The sequence below is a fragment of the Myotis daubentonii genome, chromosome 3 (genome assembly GCF_963259705.1).
Source record: "Myotis daubentonii chromosome 3, mMyoDau2.1, whole genome shotgun sequence".
Lineage (NCBI taxonomy): Eukaryota > Metazoa > Chordata > Mammalia > Chiroptera > Vespertilionidae > Myotis > Myotis daubentonii.
Genome location: NC_081842.1, coordinates 134,965,570 through 134,979,703, shown reverse-complemented (window position 1 = coordinate 134,979,703; position 14,134 = coordinate 134,965,570). Strand labels below are relative to the sequence as shown.

General features: G+C 46.9%; 1 protein-coding gene across 7 annotated transcripts in view; it reads right to left on the bottom strand.

The window, feature by feature from the left end:
• The window catches only part of HIVEP1 (HIVEP zinc finger 1), a 174,956-nt gene extending 168,186 nt beyond the window's left edge, over window positions 1-6,770 (bottom strand). For 3 of the 7 annotated variants that reach the window (XM_059688637.1, XM_059688643.1, XM_059688642.1), the window contains exon 1: window positions 6,166-6,303. The gene's annotated coding sequence lies outside the window, so the exon portion shown is untranslated. Of the gene's footprint in view, window positions 1-2,212; window positions 2,396-2,450; window positions 2,727-2,975; window positions 3,111-6,165; window positions 6,304-6,547 lie in introns of those variants that run through there. The other 4 variants (XM_059688641.1, XM_059688640.1, XM_059688638.1 and 1 more) reach the window with 4 other exon arrangements.
• Between the last annotated feature and the right edge of the window lie 7,364 nt (window positions 6,771-14,134).

The window sequence follows — 14,134 nt, the reverse complement described above, 5'->3', positions numbered from 1 at the left end:
CATTTAGTTACAGAAGCAAGAACCTCCAGAGCTCCTCTCCCTTTGCCATGGGACAGCCACGATTCCAGGCCGTACATCCGACACCACAGAGCTGAACTCCCACTAACCCAACATGGTCCTATAGAGTAAGAGAGAGACCTTTGTTGTTTTAAGTCACTGAGGTTTGAGAATTTGTTTGCTATTGCAGCATAACCTACTCTGTCCTGACTGAGACATTTTAAAAACCATGATCTGAAATATAATGTCAAGGGAGTAATAATCTAAAACCTAATCATCTTCTCCCTAAATCAGCTTCCTGGCCTCCTCTTCCACGAGGTCCTCAAGAATCTCTGAGCTAAAATTTCAGTTTTAACTTCCTACAATATGGCTGATAAATGAAGCATATTTATCATAAACACATTATGATGTTAAACACAAAATTTTTCATCATTAAGCAAAGACCAAAAATAGAATAGTAATGTTTTGTTTGAAACTTTTTTATATCCTGTACGGTAGAAGAAACAAGAGGATACTTATTGAGCACCTACTGTGTGCCTATATATTTTCTACACATTACCTAATTTAATTCTAATAACTGGTAAGGTGGCTATCGCTTAGCCATTTTACAGATAAAGAAAATTAAGCTGTGGAGAGGTTAACCCATGTGTACATGGTCAGCCACTAAGGAAAAGTGGCACCACGTGACTCGGTTACTCCCGGTTCCTATTTCCTCAGTGGAGATAATACTGATTGTCGGGTTTTATTAAAGAGTCTGGGTAAAACAATTCATGACTATATATTTTGGTGTCAAACCAGTCTAACTTCAAAACTAGGCTTTACCCTTTACTGTGTAGCCTTGTTCAAGGTACTTAACCTCTCCAAAGATCAGATTTCCCAACTGTAAAACTAAGGAACAGTATCCACCTCAAAGGTTATAAGAACTAAACAATCCCCCAAAATACTCAAATATTAATCCTCCTTAAGAAAGCCTATGTGGAAAAGACTATCTAATATATATACCCAGGATATGGTTAAAGAAATTTATGGTTTCATTGTAACAGGGAGCAAAGAGAAGGAAGGCTACAATTAACTTTTATCGCTGATATGGCTAAATGTGGGCACTGCCAAAAATATGTGCAGTATTTTTAAATGCATGGGGGAGAATATAAAATATGATAGTCCAATATTATGTATGTACCTCATCTAACACTCTGCTAAATTATCTACAAATATATGGTTCCTCGACTCCCTGCATTAATGACATCCACCATTCAATGCGTGAGGCTTCTGATTCAATAGAAAATTTAGAGACATTGGGGCCAAATAAATTCCATGCTTAAATACGTTCCTTGTTAAACTTAAAGCTCTTCTTAAAAATAACAATAAACTTGAAGCTTTTAAATGGTCATATTTGGAAGTTTTTAAAGCATGAACTGGGACTGTAACAGTCACGTGACTCCCATAAGATCTGGAGCTTAAAATGTAAAATATGCAAATTCCCAATCAGTAACAGCTTTCGGCTACCCCATTCCCTGCCTACCCACTGTCCCTAGCTGTCCATCCCTTGTTTAAATCCTTGTGGGAAGGGAACAGTGGCTATTTTCAAATACTACAGCAGCACTGTAGCGACCAGGGCCAGTGACAAATCATTCCTTTTCAGGAAAGAAATAAATACCACATGGAGCAAAAAACATGACATGATCAAAAAGCGTAAAGACAGTTGCAAGGAGAAAAAACATGAATGAATGTGGAGGGCGGAGCCTGGGAAAACCCCTCTGCAACGCTGCACTGAACAAAGCACTTCGCACGCCAGGAGGAGGGGGGAGAATGGAAGTGCCAGCTCAGGAAGGAGCCCGGAGTGGAGGAGAGGAGCAGGAGGACAGCAAGAAGAGGCGAGCGCAGCAGCCCTGAGCCTCCTCCTCGCCGCCAGCGCCCCCTCCCCTCCGGCAGCAACTCCTTCCCCAGCCCGACCCCAAAGGGAGCCTGATCCGACCCGCGCCTAAACCCACTGTCCTCTTCCCAAACTGCTGCAGACGCGTACTCCCAACCCGGAAAGAAACTACCCAGGTGGCTGGGAGTAAACAGACACTTAGAGCAAAGAACGAAAGGAAAAGACAGCCACAAAGCCGGGAGGTTGGGAAGCCGAGGCCTGGTCTCCCTCACCCCCCACCCGCTTGCAAAATGCGTCTGCGGCTGGAACGCGCGCGGGTGGGGAGGCTGGGTCCCTCCGTACCTGCTCAGCTCGCAGGACCGCAGCTCGGGCCGCTCGCGCGCGGCGAGGGCGCCCAGAAGTGCCAGCGTCTCCTGCACGCAGCCATCCCCTCTGCAAGGTCGGCGGTTGCACACACACACGCAGACACACACGCGCGCCCGCACGCCCCCCGCCCGCGGAGGGGGATGTGGTCCTGCCCACCCCACCGCACCCGCCGCCCTTCCCGCTGCAGCGCCCCTGCCGCGGACCCGCGCCGAACCTGCTGCCAGGACGCCGGGCGGAGCGGCGGCCGCTGCAGCCGGCCCTGGAGCTGCGCTGCTGATGGCGGCGGCCGGAGCCCGGAATCTCCGCGACCCCCGCGCGGCGGCGGCGGCGCCAGGGATCCCTGCTTCACTTGACAACCCCAAACACAAACATAACCTCCTCCGGCGGCGGCTCCCGGCCCCCGGCTCCGTCCCCCCCCTCCTCGCCGCCGCCGCCGCCCCAGCAGCAGCCACGCTAAAGGCCGGCGACTGGCACTCACACCACCCAGCGCTGAAATATTAAACAGGGGAGCCGGCCGGGGGGCGGGGGGAGCGCGGAACGCGCGGGCGGGGGCCGCCGGCGCGGAGAGGGGAGCCGGCCGCGCTCGCCGACGCCCCCGGCCGCAGCAGGACCGCCGCCGGGGAGAAGCGTCCCGGGGGCTGGACGGCGAGGCCGGGGGCGCGCACCGCGGCGAGGCGAGACGGGGCGGGCGGCCCCGGGGGCCGTGGGACCCGGCGCGGAGGGCGGGGGCGGGCTTTACCTCTCCCCTGGACACAGGAGGGCACGTTTAGCGTCTATAGGGGCGGCGGAAGGAGTGCGGGCCGGGCGGCGCAGGGGAGGGAGGGCGAAGGTCCGAGGCTTTCCCGCGGGTGGGCGGGGCGGCAGGGGATCCCCGGGGGCGGGAGCGGGGAGGCGGCGGGCGGCGACGCGGGCGGGGGAGGGGGCGTCCCTGGTGGGGACTGAGGGGCGACCCTGCGAGGGGGAGGGCGGGGTCGCCGGGGCGCGGAGGCCCCGCTGGACAGCGTGGCCGCCAGCCCAGCCTGGGATGCGGGTAGGTGGGTGTCCCGCTCCGGCCGCGTGGAGCCCGGAACCTCGGGTCTCCCCGGCGGGGCGGGCCCGAGAGCGCGTCTCACCCAGTTGCCCGCCCGCGGCTCCGCCCCGCCGGGCCGCCCGGGGACGCGGAGGGGGGTGGAGAGCCGCGGCGGCGCGGCCCGAGGGGAGGGGCGGGGCTGGGCCGGGGACCCGAGAGGCGGGCGCCCGGGTCGCGCAGGCTCCGGGGCGGGCGCTCGGCGGGGGCGGAGGGGCGGGCGCGGCCGGTCACGCGGCCCCGGGAAGGCCCGGCCGGTCGCGCAGTTGGGGCCGGTTGGTTCCCGAGGAGGGGCGGGGACGGCGGGCGGTAGTTCCCTTTACCTTCCCTTTACTTTCTCAAGCAGGATGTGGGCCGGCCGGTGACGTCATGGGGTCTCCCAGCCCCGCCCCCCGCCAGGGCCGCGTGGGGGTGGGGAAGGGAGAGGGGGGCACCCCAAGGGGGTTTCCTCAGCAACGCGTGGAGGGAAGGGGCAAGTCATTGTGAAACTTGAAACGCATTAACTTTGAAAAACAACTTTTTAAAAACAACGGGCCGGGGGCCGGGGTGGTGGGTTCGGAGAGTGGAAGGGGACCGACTCTGAACCCTGCCCTGAAACCGCTTCTTGGTGGCGGATGTTCTATTAAAAGATCGAGGAAAGCCCAGGTTATTCCAGAGGCCGCTCCCCAGCCCGCGGGTGGTTCCCAGGGCCCGGCGGCGAGCGCATTAACCCTTGTCTGCCCGCCTGACAGCCGGGGCAGGAAGAGGAGGGGTGTTCAGGGTCAAGAAAGCGGGGTGCAGACCTGGGCGGTGAGCCTGCTCCCGGAGCGCCGGGCAGAAGAGATGGGGTGGGGGTGGAGGGGGGGGTTGGAGAGGAAGGAAGTCATTGCCATAAACCAGAGTTTGACCCCGGCTGCTAGAAAGCGATAGAGGAAGCAGGGAGTGGAAAGTTATGGAGGAGAAATCAGGAGGGGCTGGGCCATGCTAACGGACGAAGGTTTTCTGGAGATAGACCTCAAGAAGGTGAGACGTTGGGGGATCAGAAAGTCTACATGTGCACCTGAAGAAGCAGGCAAAGGAGATTGGTTTAGGGGCCATGCTGAACTTGGAAGGAATAAAGTAAAACAAAAAAAAAAATGTTGATGCAGAAAGATTTCTCAGATTAAACCCAACTGCTTTCCCCTTTTAAGGAATAAACATGCTACACGGCCGTGCACCCACTACGCTGGCCATCTGTGCAAACCTGAATTATGTTCCCCGAGGCTTCCATAAAGACGTCTGGGTTTTTCCTGCGAGGGTTCACCCCTAAAATTCCCCTGAGGAAATCCTACCTCCGGCTCATTCGTGCTAAGAAAAGCTTAATGCACAAGAATGGGAATAATTAAAAATGAACACTCAGTAATGGCGAGCTTGCACCCCCAAATGTCATGTACAATGGGGAATGTGCCTATTAAAAACGAACTTTGGTCTTAAAAGCAAAGATCATCCAACAATTGCCTAACTTTGAAATGATGTTCAGCATAATATGCTTCCAATCTTGCAGTGAAAGAATGCAGTTTTTCATTTTGGATGTGATATAATCATCTCATAAAATGAAATCTAATGGAATGCAATCACAAACAGCGTGTAACATAGCTTCCCAACTGGGTACTTAAATAAAAACATTTACTTACACGTGAAAGTATACCTAACCTGTCAGAAGATAAAGATTAAGGTGGCTCCATTATTATTAATTCTACTTTGTGTAACTTGTTAAGTCAAAAATGGTAATTGAGTGAATATAATTCTTTTTTCCAGTGCTGAACATCATAGGGGATAACCAAATAGTTGTTGAACATAACAGAAATACATATTTTAGACACAGTGTTTATAAGGGGCTTGGCATTGCGGTGAACTTTCTAACAAATTAAACACGCAATTTTGGCATTTCAATTGTTAAGCAACTTTTTTATTAGCTTACTCACAATTTAATTCTTCTGAGCAGTAAATCAATATTGAACTTTTCTTTTAAATGTATACAATATTGAACAGCTCCCAATTTTCTATTTGTGAATTAACTTTCTAAATGCCATTTCTTTTCCTAATTTTGCTTCCAATTCTAACTTCCTAGTTATCAGAAAGCAAGGAAAGCCAGCTAAACTATAGTTTCGGCTTGTCTTGTGGCAAATTTAAATAGTTTCTCAAATTGTATATTATAAATGGAATGTGGAGAGAGAGAAAAGTTTGAAGACAAATGTGAGTGGTAAAGAGCAGTTTGAACTGTCAAAAATTCTGGAACTAATGGGGGTGGTCATCATACTCTATTTAAAAAAGGGGGTGCGCCTTGGGGCCCATTTCTCTCTGCACCCCTACTGGCCACGTGAGCTGGTGGGGAACCCCTTTAGGGACTGGGGCTCCGGGAGGGCAGCGTCACTGAGAAGTTCTGCACACGTTTTCCTGGCTGAGCGATGCTGGGAGGACTGAAGGGCACCCGAGGCCGGTCGCCGGGCTCCGCGTCCCACCGCGCCCACCGGGCACCGCGCCACCAGCGCCGCCCGCGCGTCCCCAGCCCGGGTTCCCACGCGGCCGCCGGCCCGGCCCCGCTCGGGCTCCCCCCTGGCGCGGCCCCGCGGCCCCGGCCCTCCGCCCTGCGCGCGGCCGGCAGCGCCTCCGCCACGCGGAGATCCCGGAGGTTCCTCCCCGGCGGCCTCCGGGTCACGCCGCCGCCCGTCCCGCCCTCCGCCCTCCGCCCTCCGCGCGCGCTGGGCTTTCCTGTCCACCGGCCGCATCCCCTCCTCCTCCTCCTCCTCCTCCTCGGGGCGACCCGGCGACCAACCCTTCCCGCCCCCCCTGCCAACTCTCCCCGAGCCAGCTGCCAGACAAAAGAACCCGGAGGAAAACTTACCCGAACTGCCACGCAAAAGTCTCCTCCGGGGCTTCCAGGGTTTTAATTTTAAAAACAACAAAAGCAGAAACCAAAAGCCTCCTAGGTTGGAAGGGGCGTGAGAGGAAATGCGAGGGGGAGGCGCCTGGCTGCCGAGGCCGCCGGGGGCCCCCCTCCCCCTCCCCCTCCCCCTCCCCCCGCTCGGGCCCCTGCCTCGGGCTTTGATGTTATCGCGCGCGCCGCCTACGTGGGTTAGACCGGGGCCCGGCGCCGAGCACGCCGCGCCGATACCTGGCGCTTCCCGCGGGGTCGGAAGGGAAGGGAGCAGGTGGTCACGGCGACGGAGCGCGAGCTCGGAGCCCGGCGGGGAGAAGGGGGCTTTGCCCTGCCTTCCCTTTGTTACCTGGACTGAGATGAACCCACCTCGCTAGTCGTCATCCTGGAGATTCCACTTCCCGCCACTGGCAGCACAAACTCAGAGCAAGGTAGTGCTGTCTGTGTTCTGAGTATTGTATGTTTGGTCGCCAGAGCTCACTTTTGAGAGTGGATGTTATTTCCCTCCTTAGACAGACCTGCGGCCTGGAAGAGCCGAGAATATATACATGCCCCTGAAGGAAATGAACGCCGCCGCAGCCTGCCTTTCAAATGCCATTCCTATAGGGCCCCCTCCCCCTCCACGATGGAACGCTTGTAACTGTTGATTTTATCTCAGCTATCTGGACACGAGCAGAAACTGGATATATTTCTACATTAGATTAGCAGTCTCAAAACCATCACACACAAAGCACTAACAAAGGGTGCTTTTTTTCTTTTTTTTAACAGATTAGTAATCAAGAAGGATTGCACTGTCTACCCATTCAGCCCTAACTATTCATCCACTTTATGCCAACACCAGCCTGCGTTCAGACCTTGCCCTCTGGGAGTTTACAAGTTAATGGAGACAGGATAAACACATGGAAAAGTACCGAGAGGGGAAAAAAAAAGATACAAGAAGCAGCATATAAACGTAGCCAATTAAAGTTATACAGCGTTATTTACATGATTGCTGAGAGCTCTCTGCATTGGGTGGAGGGCAGGATTATGAAGAGTTCCATCCTGAGACTGAGTTCTGAGTAGGATTTTGAAGGAAAGTTCATGATTTGGCAATAGTATGAGAACAGCATTCCAGGCAAGGGAAATAGTTTGATGGTGAAAGCAAGTAAACTATGTGTGATGATTTTTCTGGCTAGAGTGGAGAGTCAAAACAAATGTGAAAAAAAAAAAAAATAGGGTGACCACATAAATGTAGCATCCAAACTGGACTTTTGAGAGGGAAAGAGAAACTATTAATAACTCTACCCAAATGAGAGACACATACCTGGACTGTCCTAGGCAAACAGGAAGGGTGGATTCTCTAGCAAGGAGCTATGAAAACAGAATGGGCAGGCAACAGGCAAAAGGAAGGACTTAAAATGGAATTAAGGAAGGAATTAAGATGTGATACTGCAAATAGAGGCATGTTTATTACACTTTGCAAATATTTTCTTTTCATCAGCATCGAGGCAAGACCCTCCACCAGCAAAAAAATTATGAGCCAGTAAAAGCTCAGATTATAGTTAGCATTTTTAGCAATTAAGAATTGTTTAGTTAATGTATGTACATCTTTTTAGCCATGTCATTAGACGCTTAGTAGATTACAGTATCATGTAAACATAACTTTATATGCACGGGAAACCAAAAAGTTCATGTGATCACTTTATTGTGACATTCACTTTATTGAGGTGGCCTGGAATGGAACCTGCCGTGTAGCTGAGGTATTCCTGTAGCTGGTAGTCATTTGGAGATGTGTAGACAGAATCTTTTTAAGGAAAATTATTGTCACTGATGGATTTAGGATCCATCATCATAGTATTTTTATTGGAAGTAGGAGTAATAGTAGCATTGGTATCACTAGCAGTAGTAATAGTAGTAGTAGTAGTAGTAGTGGTAGTAATTGACAGTTCAGAGTTTATGACTTGCCTTTGCTATATAAACTTATCTTTGCTATATGAACTCATTTAATCCCCACTATGAACCCATACTACAGATGAAAAAGAGATTTGGAAATGCTAACTAATTTGCCTGCAGCTAGAGAACCCAAAGAATGTGGAGCTGCTCAAAGTTTAAAGATTATATTTTGTGAAAAATATTACAATAAGTCTAATGTTCTACATCTGTGACGTAAAGAAGAAAAATGAATGAAAAGATAAAAGTCTGTAGTTTCAAGTTTTGAAACTTGGTAGATTGTGTGATAAAAATAGGAAAGTTTGGATGGTGTGATGCATTCACATTTATGCCAATGTTGATATTATTAACATTACAGGATACACAATCTAAGGAATCTAGTTTCTAACTTTATTTGAAAGTTCAGCCCGGCTGGCATGGCTCAGTGGTTGAGCGTTGACCTATAAACCAGGAAGTCACAGTTCAATTCCCAGTCAGGGCACATGCCCAGGTTGTGGGCTTGATCCCTAGTTAAACATGTGCAGGAGGGAGCCCATCAGTGATTCTCTTTCATCATTGATGTTTCTATCCCTCTCTCCCTCTCCCTTCCTCTCTGAAATCAATAAAAATATATTTTAAAAAAGAAGTTCAATGCCAACTAATAATCTAGTTTAAAGAGTATTATTTGGTGTACTACCTTAAAGGGGTGAAAGGGGTGAAAGATTGATAGAAGCAATACTTGCAATTCCTAAGAGGCAACAGCGTTCAATGAAAACAATTCAACTTTGCCGTAACCGGTTTGGCTCAGCGGATAGAGCGTCGGCCTGTGGACTGAAAGGTCCCAGGTTCGATTCTGGTCAAGGGCATGTACCTTGGTTGTGGGCACATCCCCAGTAGCGGGTGTGCAGGAGGCAGCTGATCAATGTTTCTCTCTCATCAGTGTTTCTAACTCTCTATCTCTCTCCCTTCCTCTCTGTAAAAAATCAATAAAATATATTTTTTTAAAAAATTCAACTTTATCCATGATCTGACAATGTGGAAACAAGTGTAACTATCTAAGACAGCCGTGGGCACACTACAGCCCGTGGGCTGGATCTGGCCCATTTGAAATGAATAAAACTAAAAAAAAAAAAAAAAAAAAAAAAAAAAAAAAAAAAAAAAAAAAAGACCGTACCCTTTTATGTAATGATGTTTACTTTGAATTTATATTAGTTCACACAAACACTCCATCCATGCTTTTGTTCCGGCCCTCCGGTCCAGTTTAAAAACCCATTGTGGCCCTCGAGTCAAAAAGTTTGCCCACCCCTGATCTAAGACATTGTATTTGCCCAACAACCCAAGACACTGTGTTAGTCCAGCAATCTAATACACTGTATTAGTCAACTCAGGCTGCCATAACAAAGTACCATGGACTGGATGACTCTATAATAGAAATTTATTTCCTCACAGATCTGGAAGCTGGAAAGCCAAGATCAAGATTCTGCTGATTCAGTTTCTGGTAAGAACGCTCTTCCTGGCTTGTAGCTGGCCAGCCACCTCCTCACCATGTCATCATACGGTCTTTCCTCCAGGTGTGCCCACGCAGACAGCAAGTGAGCTCTCTGGTATCTCTTCTTAGACACTAAGCCTATGGAATCAGGGCCCACCCTTATGTTTCCTTTAACTTAATGACCTCATAAAGACCCTATTTCCACAGGCAGTCACACTGAGGGGAAGGCTCCAACATATGAATTTGATAGCAGACAAGAGTATTTTCACATGGGAATGCAGAGTGAACTAATACCCACCTAGGAAAGAGGCTTGTCAGGTGCTTGTAGATAAAATAAGTTAACATGGGCTTTGAGCTCAGACATACCTGGGTTTCAGTTAGAGGACACTGGTGACTGTGGGAAAGGTCACTCCCATCTCCTTAAGCCTCAGTACATTCCTTGTAGGGGTGAACAGAGGACTGAGTGAAATACTAGACGAAAATGCCTGGAAGTGACTGAGTACTCAATGAATGTTAGCCACGATTATAACTATCATTACTATTTTAATAACACTGCTGCATTAAAAAAAAATGGAAAGCTCTAGATTAGACTGCAGTGTCCTTTACCCAAGCGAAACACTGCTGGGACATGCTTAATTTTATTTCTTCTTAGCCTCGGAGGGCCAAAAGGACTTCATTCTAGTCTCACTTATTTCCAGGAAGAATTACTCCTAAATAACTCTCTTTTTTTAACTATTATTTTCTTTATTGATTACAGTATTACATATGTGTCCTTACTAAATAACTCTTAAACCATTAGTATGTACTTTTTAACATTTCTAGTGAAATAATTGTCAAACCTTCTGTGGAAAGCTGTTTTGCTTTCTGCACCTTTACTGCATTGTATAAATAAGGCCATCTTATTGATTGGCAAAGGATTTAAGGGTCTCATTTCCCCCAGTGTATGCACAATGCAAACATATGTAAATTAAGTGTTCTCTATCCATCCTATCTAAAGTGTGCATATCACTTCCCCTACCCCATACTCTCTGTCTCATCACTCCATGGCTTTCCTTTATAACATCTTACACTCTGGGATTATCTTACTGGTTACTAGTCTCTTATCTCTCCGTCCTCAAGTAAAATATGAGGGCCGTGGTGAAAGGCGGTTTGAGTTGTTCCCCACTGAATCCCTGTTCCCTGGAACAGTGTTGCTATAAATGTTTGTTGAGTAGATGAAGGAGAGGAGGACCATAACGTCTTTACAAGTGAGTGCAGTCCTGCTAGTTAAAATATTGTGCCTGCTCTCAAAATGGCCCCGAACGAACCACTTTGTTGTAGTCGGAGCCCTGCTCATCTTGCAGCTTAGTTACTCAGCTTTCATGCCAGCTTTAGTGTTTTCTTACTTTTGCATTTTCATTTAAACAACTTGGAATGTTTAATTTCTGGACTTGATGTTACATAATATGGTTAAAAGAGAACTGCTTATCTTACAGACTAGGAAACTAAAATATGAAGTGGTCATGTGTATTATACAATGTCACCAAGCTGGCTCCCCGGCAGAGCTTGACTGGAGAACTTCAATCCTCCTCCCCTTTTTCCTGCTCTCAAATCCTTTTCCTTTTGTATCCTTCCTTGATTCTCAACCACCAGCAATTCCATTGCCTTTAGCATACTCTTAATATACATTCCTAAGTTTTTAAAAAAGAATTATTTCTCCTTTGAGAGAGAGGGAGAAACATTGAGGTGAGAGAGAAACATTGATCACTTGCCTCTCATACGCACCTGACCGACCAAGGTTCGAACCTGCAACCTAGGTATGTGCCCTGACCTAGAATTGAACCCACAACCTATTGGTCTGTAGAACAACACTCCAACTGGCTAGGGCTCCTCTGATATAATTTTGATTAAGGTTTCGTGGCTTAAGCATTTTATGTTGAAAGGGAGAGAAAGGTAGGTGTGTATGTGTATAAAATTAAGAAAAAATATGGCAGAGAAAACAATATGGACTTAGAAGCCAGCAAACCTGACCTTGGCTAGGTAGCTTAGTTGGTTAGAGCATCGTCCCTGTACACCAACATTTTGGGTTCCATCCCTGCTCAGGGCACATACAAGAATCAACCAATGAATGCATAAGTAAGTGTATTCCAAATTGATGTTTCTCTCTCTCCTCTCTCCCCCCATTTCTAAAATCAATCAATAAATTAAAAATGTCAAAGAAAAAAATAGAAGCCAGCAAACCTGGATTTGATCCCAACCCTGTCAAAAGCATAATACTAGGCAATTTATTTGACCTTCCTGTGCCTCAGGTTACTCATCTGTAAAGTGGGTATAATTAGAATCTTCATAGAATTATGATGATTAGATGTACAGGTATTTCTAAAGCACTTAGAACAGCACCTGTCACAATTCCTTATAAGTTATAGCTTTATGTAAGTGTTGACCAATTCCTTATTGCATTTCCACAATCTACTAAGTGTGCTTTAACATTTATTACCTTTTAAATCTTGAACTAAGTCTCTGGAGACTGAGGAGACATGATAACTAAATATAACATGGTACCCTGGATGGGATCCTAGAATAGAGAGGGGACATTAATGGAAACACTTGGTGACATCCAAATAAAGTCTGAAGTTGAGTAAATAGCAATGTACATGTGGCAGTTTCTCATTTTTGACAAGTGCGTCATGGTAATGTAAGATGTTAACAGTGGGAAAAACTTGGGGAGGGCATATGGGAGCATTCTGTACAATCTATGCAATTTTTCTGTAAATCTAAAATATTCCAAAATAAATTTTCTTTAAAAAAGGACGGGCTGCTTCAGTGCTGTTGTTATCTACATGTTACTAATAAGGGAAGTCAAACTTAGGTTAAGTAAGATATCCAAGGTACAACCACACAAGGCCTCCCAAGGACCCTCACCATCTGCAGAGCCGACCAGTCCTGAGCCCCCCAGTGAGTCCGAGTTTTTCTTTGCCTTCTCAGTGGCTGCAGTCTGGGATCTGAGAGAGCAGGTGGGGCTTAAACACAGTTATGAAGCAGATAGCGTTTTTCTCCAAGTTTCCTTCTCTTTGAGATTTAATTTCCACCTGATGACCTGTCTAGTAGAACTTGATATAGGTTTAGAGTATTATTTGTTTTATATATGATACGTATATACCACAGGGGTACGCTAGGTATGCAGATCAGGTTATGGGACAGGAGTCAAAAAATATTAAAGCATTTCAAGTTTCCCTTCTAAATCAATGGTTATAAGTCACCTTTCCTTCCTGTACATAAACTGCCGACCCCACAACTCCACCCCCACTAGCTTCAAAAGTGTTCTCTTTCTCCAAACACATCTTGACTCCCAATGTCTACCTCCTACACTAACATCTCTGTTACCCCCAACCTAGCCTGGACCCAAACTCACCAACTCCTGGCTTTTAAAATATGTAGTTGAGCTCAAAAAGTTTTCTCTAGATGCCTGCTTACTGAATGAAATTTTGCAACTGAATTGTTTCTAGTAAACAACTCTGAAACCCACCATCTTTTCCTCCCTTAAATTCAATGTGGTAGTATTCTATACTATTTGGTTTAATTTTCGGTTTCTAAAAGCTCGTGGTTTAATCTATAATTTTGAGCTTATTGGTATCTTCTTTTTATGGCAGTTCCTATTATGCCAAAATGCCTACAGGTTTCAATATAAAGCAACCTAAGAGTCAAAGTCCAAATTGGCCAGGTTGGAGAAAGAACAATAGACAGAATGGACTTTATAGAGGCTAAGGAAAAGGAAAGTAATATTAATACACCAGTAAGAGATAAGCAAAGAAATAAAAGACAAGAGTAAGCCACTAAAAATAGGCCATTAAAGCTCACAATAAACTTTAACGTGTTTGGAGTGCTTTTTAAGGTTCAGCTATTTTCATTTCTGCAAGAAGAGGGGGAGCTTGATTTGTAGTAGATGATTGGAAATGGAACAGAGTTATAATAAGGCATCTGAATAAGGCTGTGTGTGTGTGTGTGTGTATGTGTGTGTGTGTGTTGAGTATCAGCTAGCCACATGGCTGTCTAACCTAAAGACAGTGTAGATGTTATTGTAAGATTTTTTTGCTATTAATGGATAATGCATAAGTGGTTTGGTAATTACAAAGAATATTGATGCAAGCAGGAAATCTTGGCACAGTCGTGGTATGTGGTGCTCAGAGCAGGAGTGACAGGACACACACATTTGTCTTCTGCTTGCCACTCACACAACTGTTGTTCCCAACTGCTGTGGAACCTTCTGGTTGCAAAATTCCAACCCTCACATAGTAACAAGAGAGTCAAAACAGTTCCTCCCTTCTGCTCCCTGATCACAAAACAGTTTCGTAACCACGTTCTCTCAGAAAGTTCCATAGTTCACCACTCTGGAACAAAATAAAGTGATTTTCAGAAAGGTAAAGCAGAGACTTCTCTAACAGTAGCTCTCCTGCTATTTGCCTTATTCTAAACGCGTAATTTTCTATTATACTAAAATCTGATTGGGGGAAAGCAGATGATTAGTTTTTTTGGATTTTCTTTAAAGAAATATATTTTTTA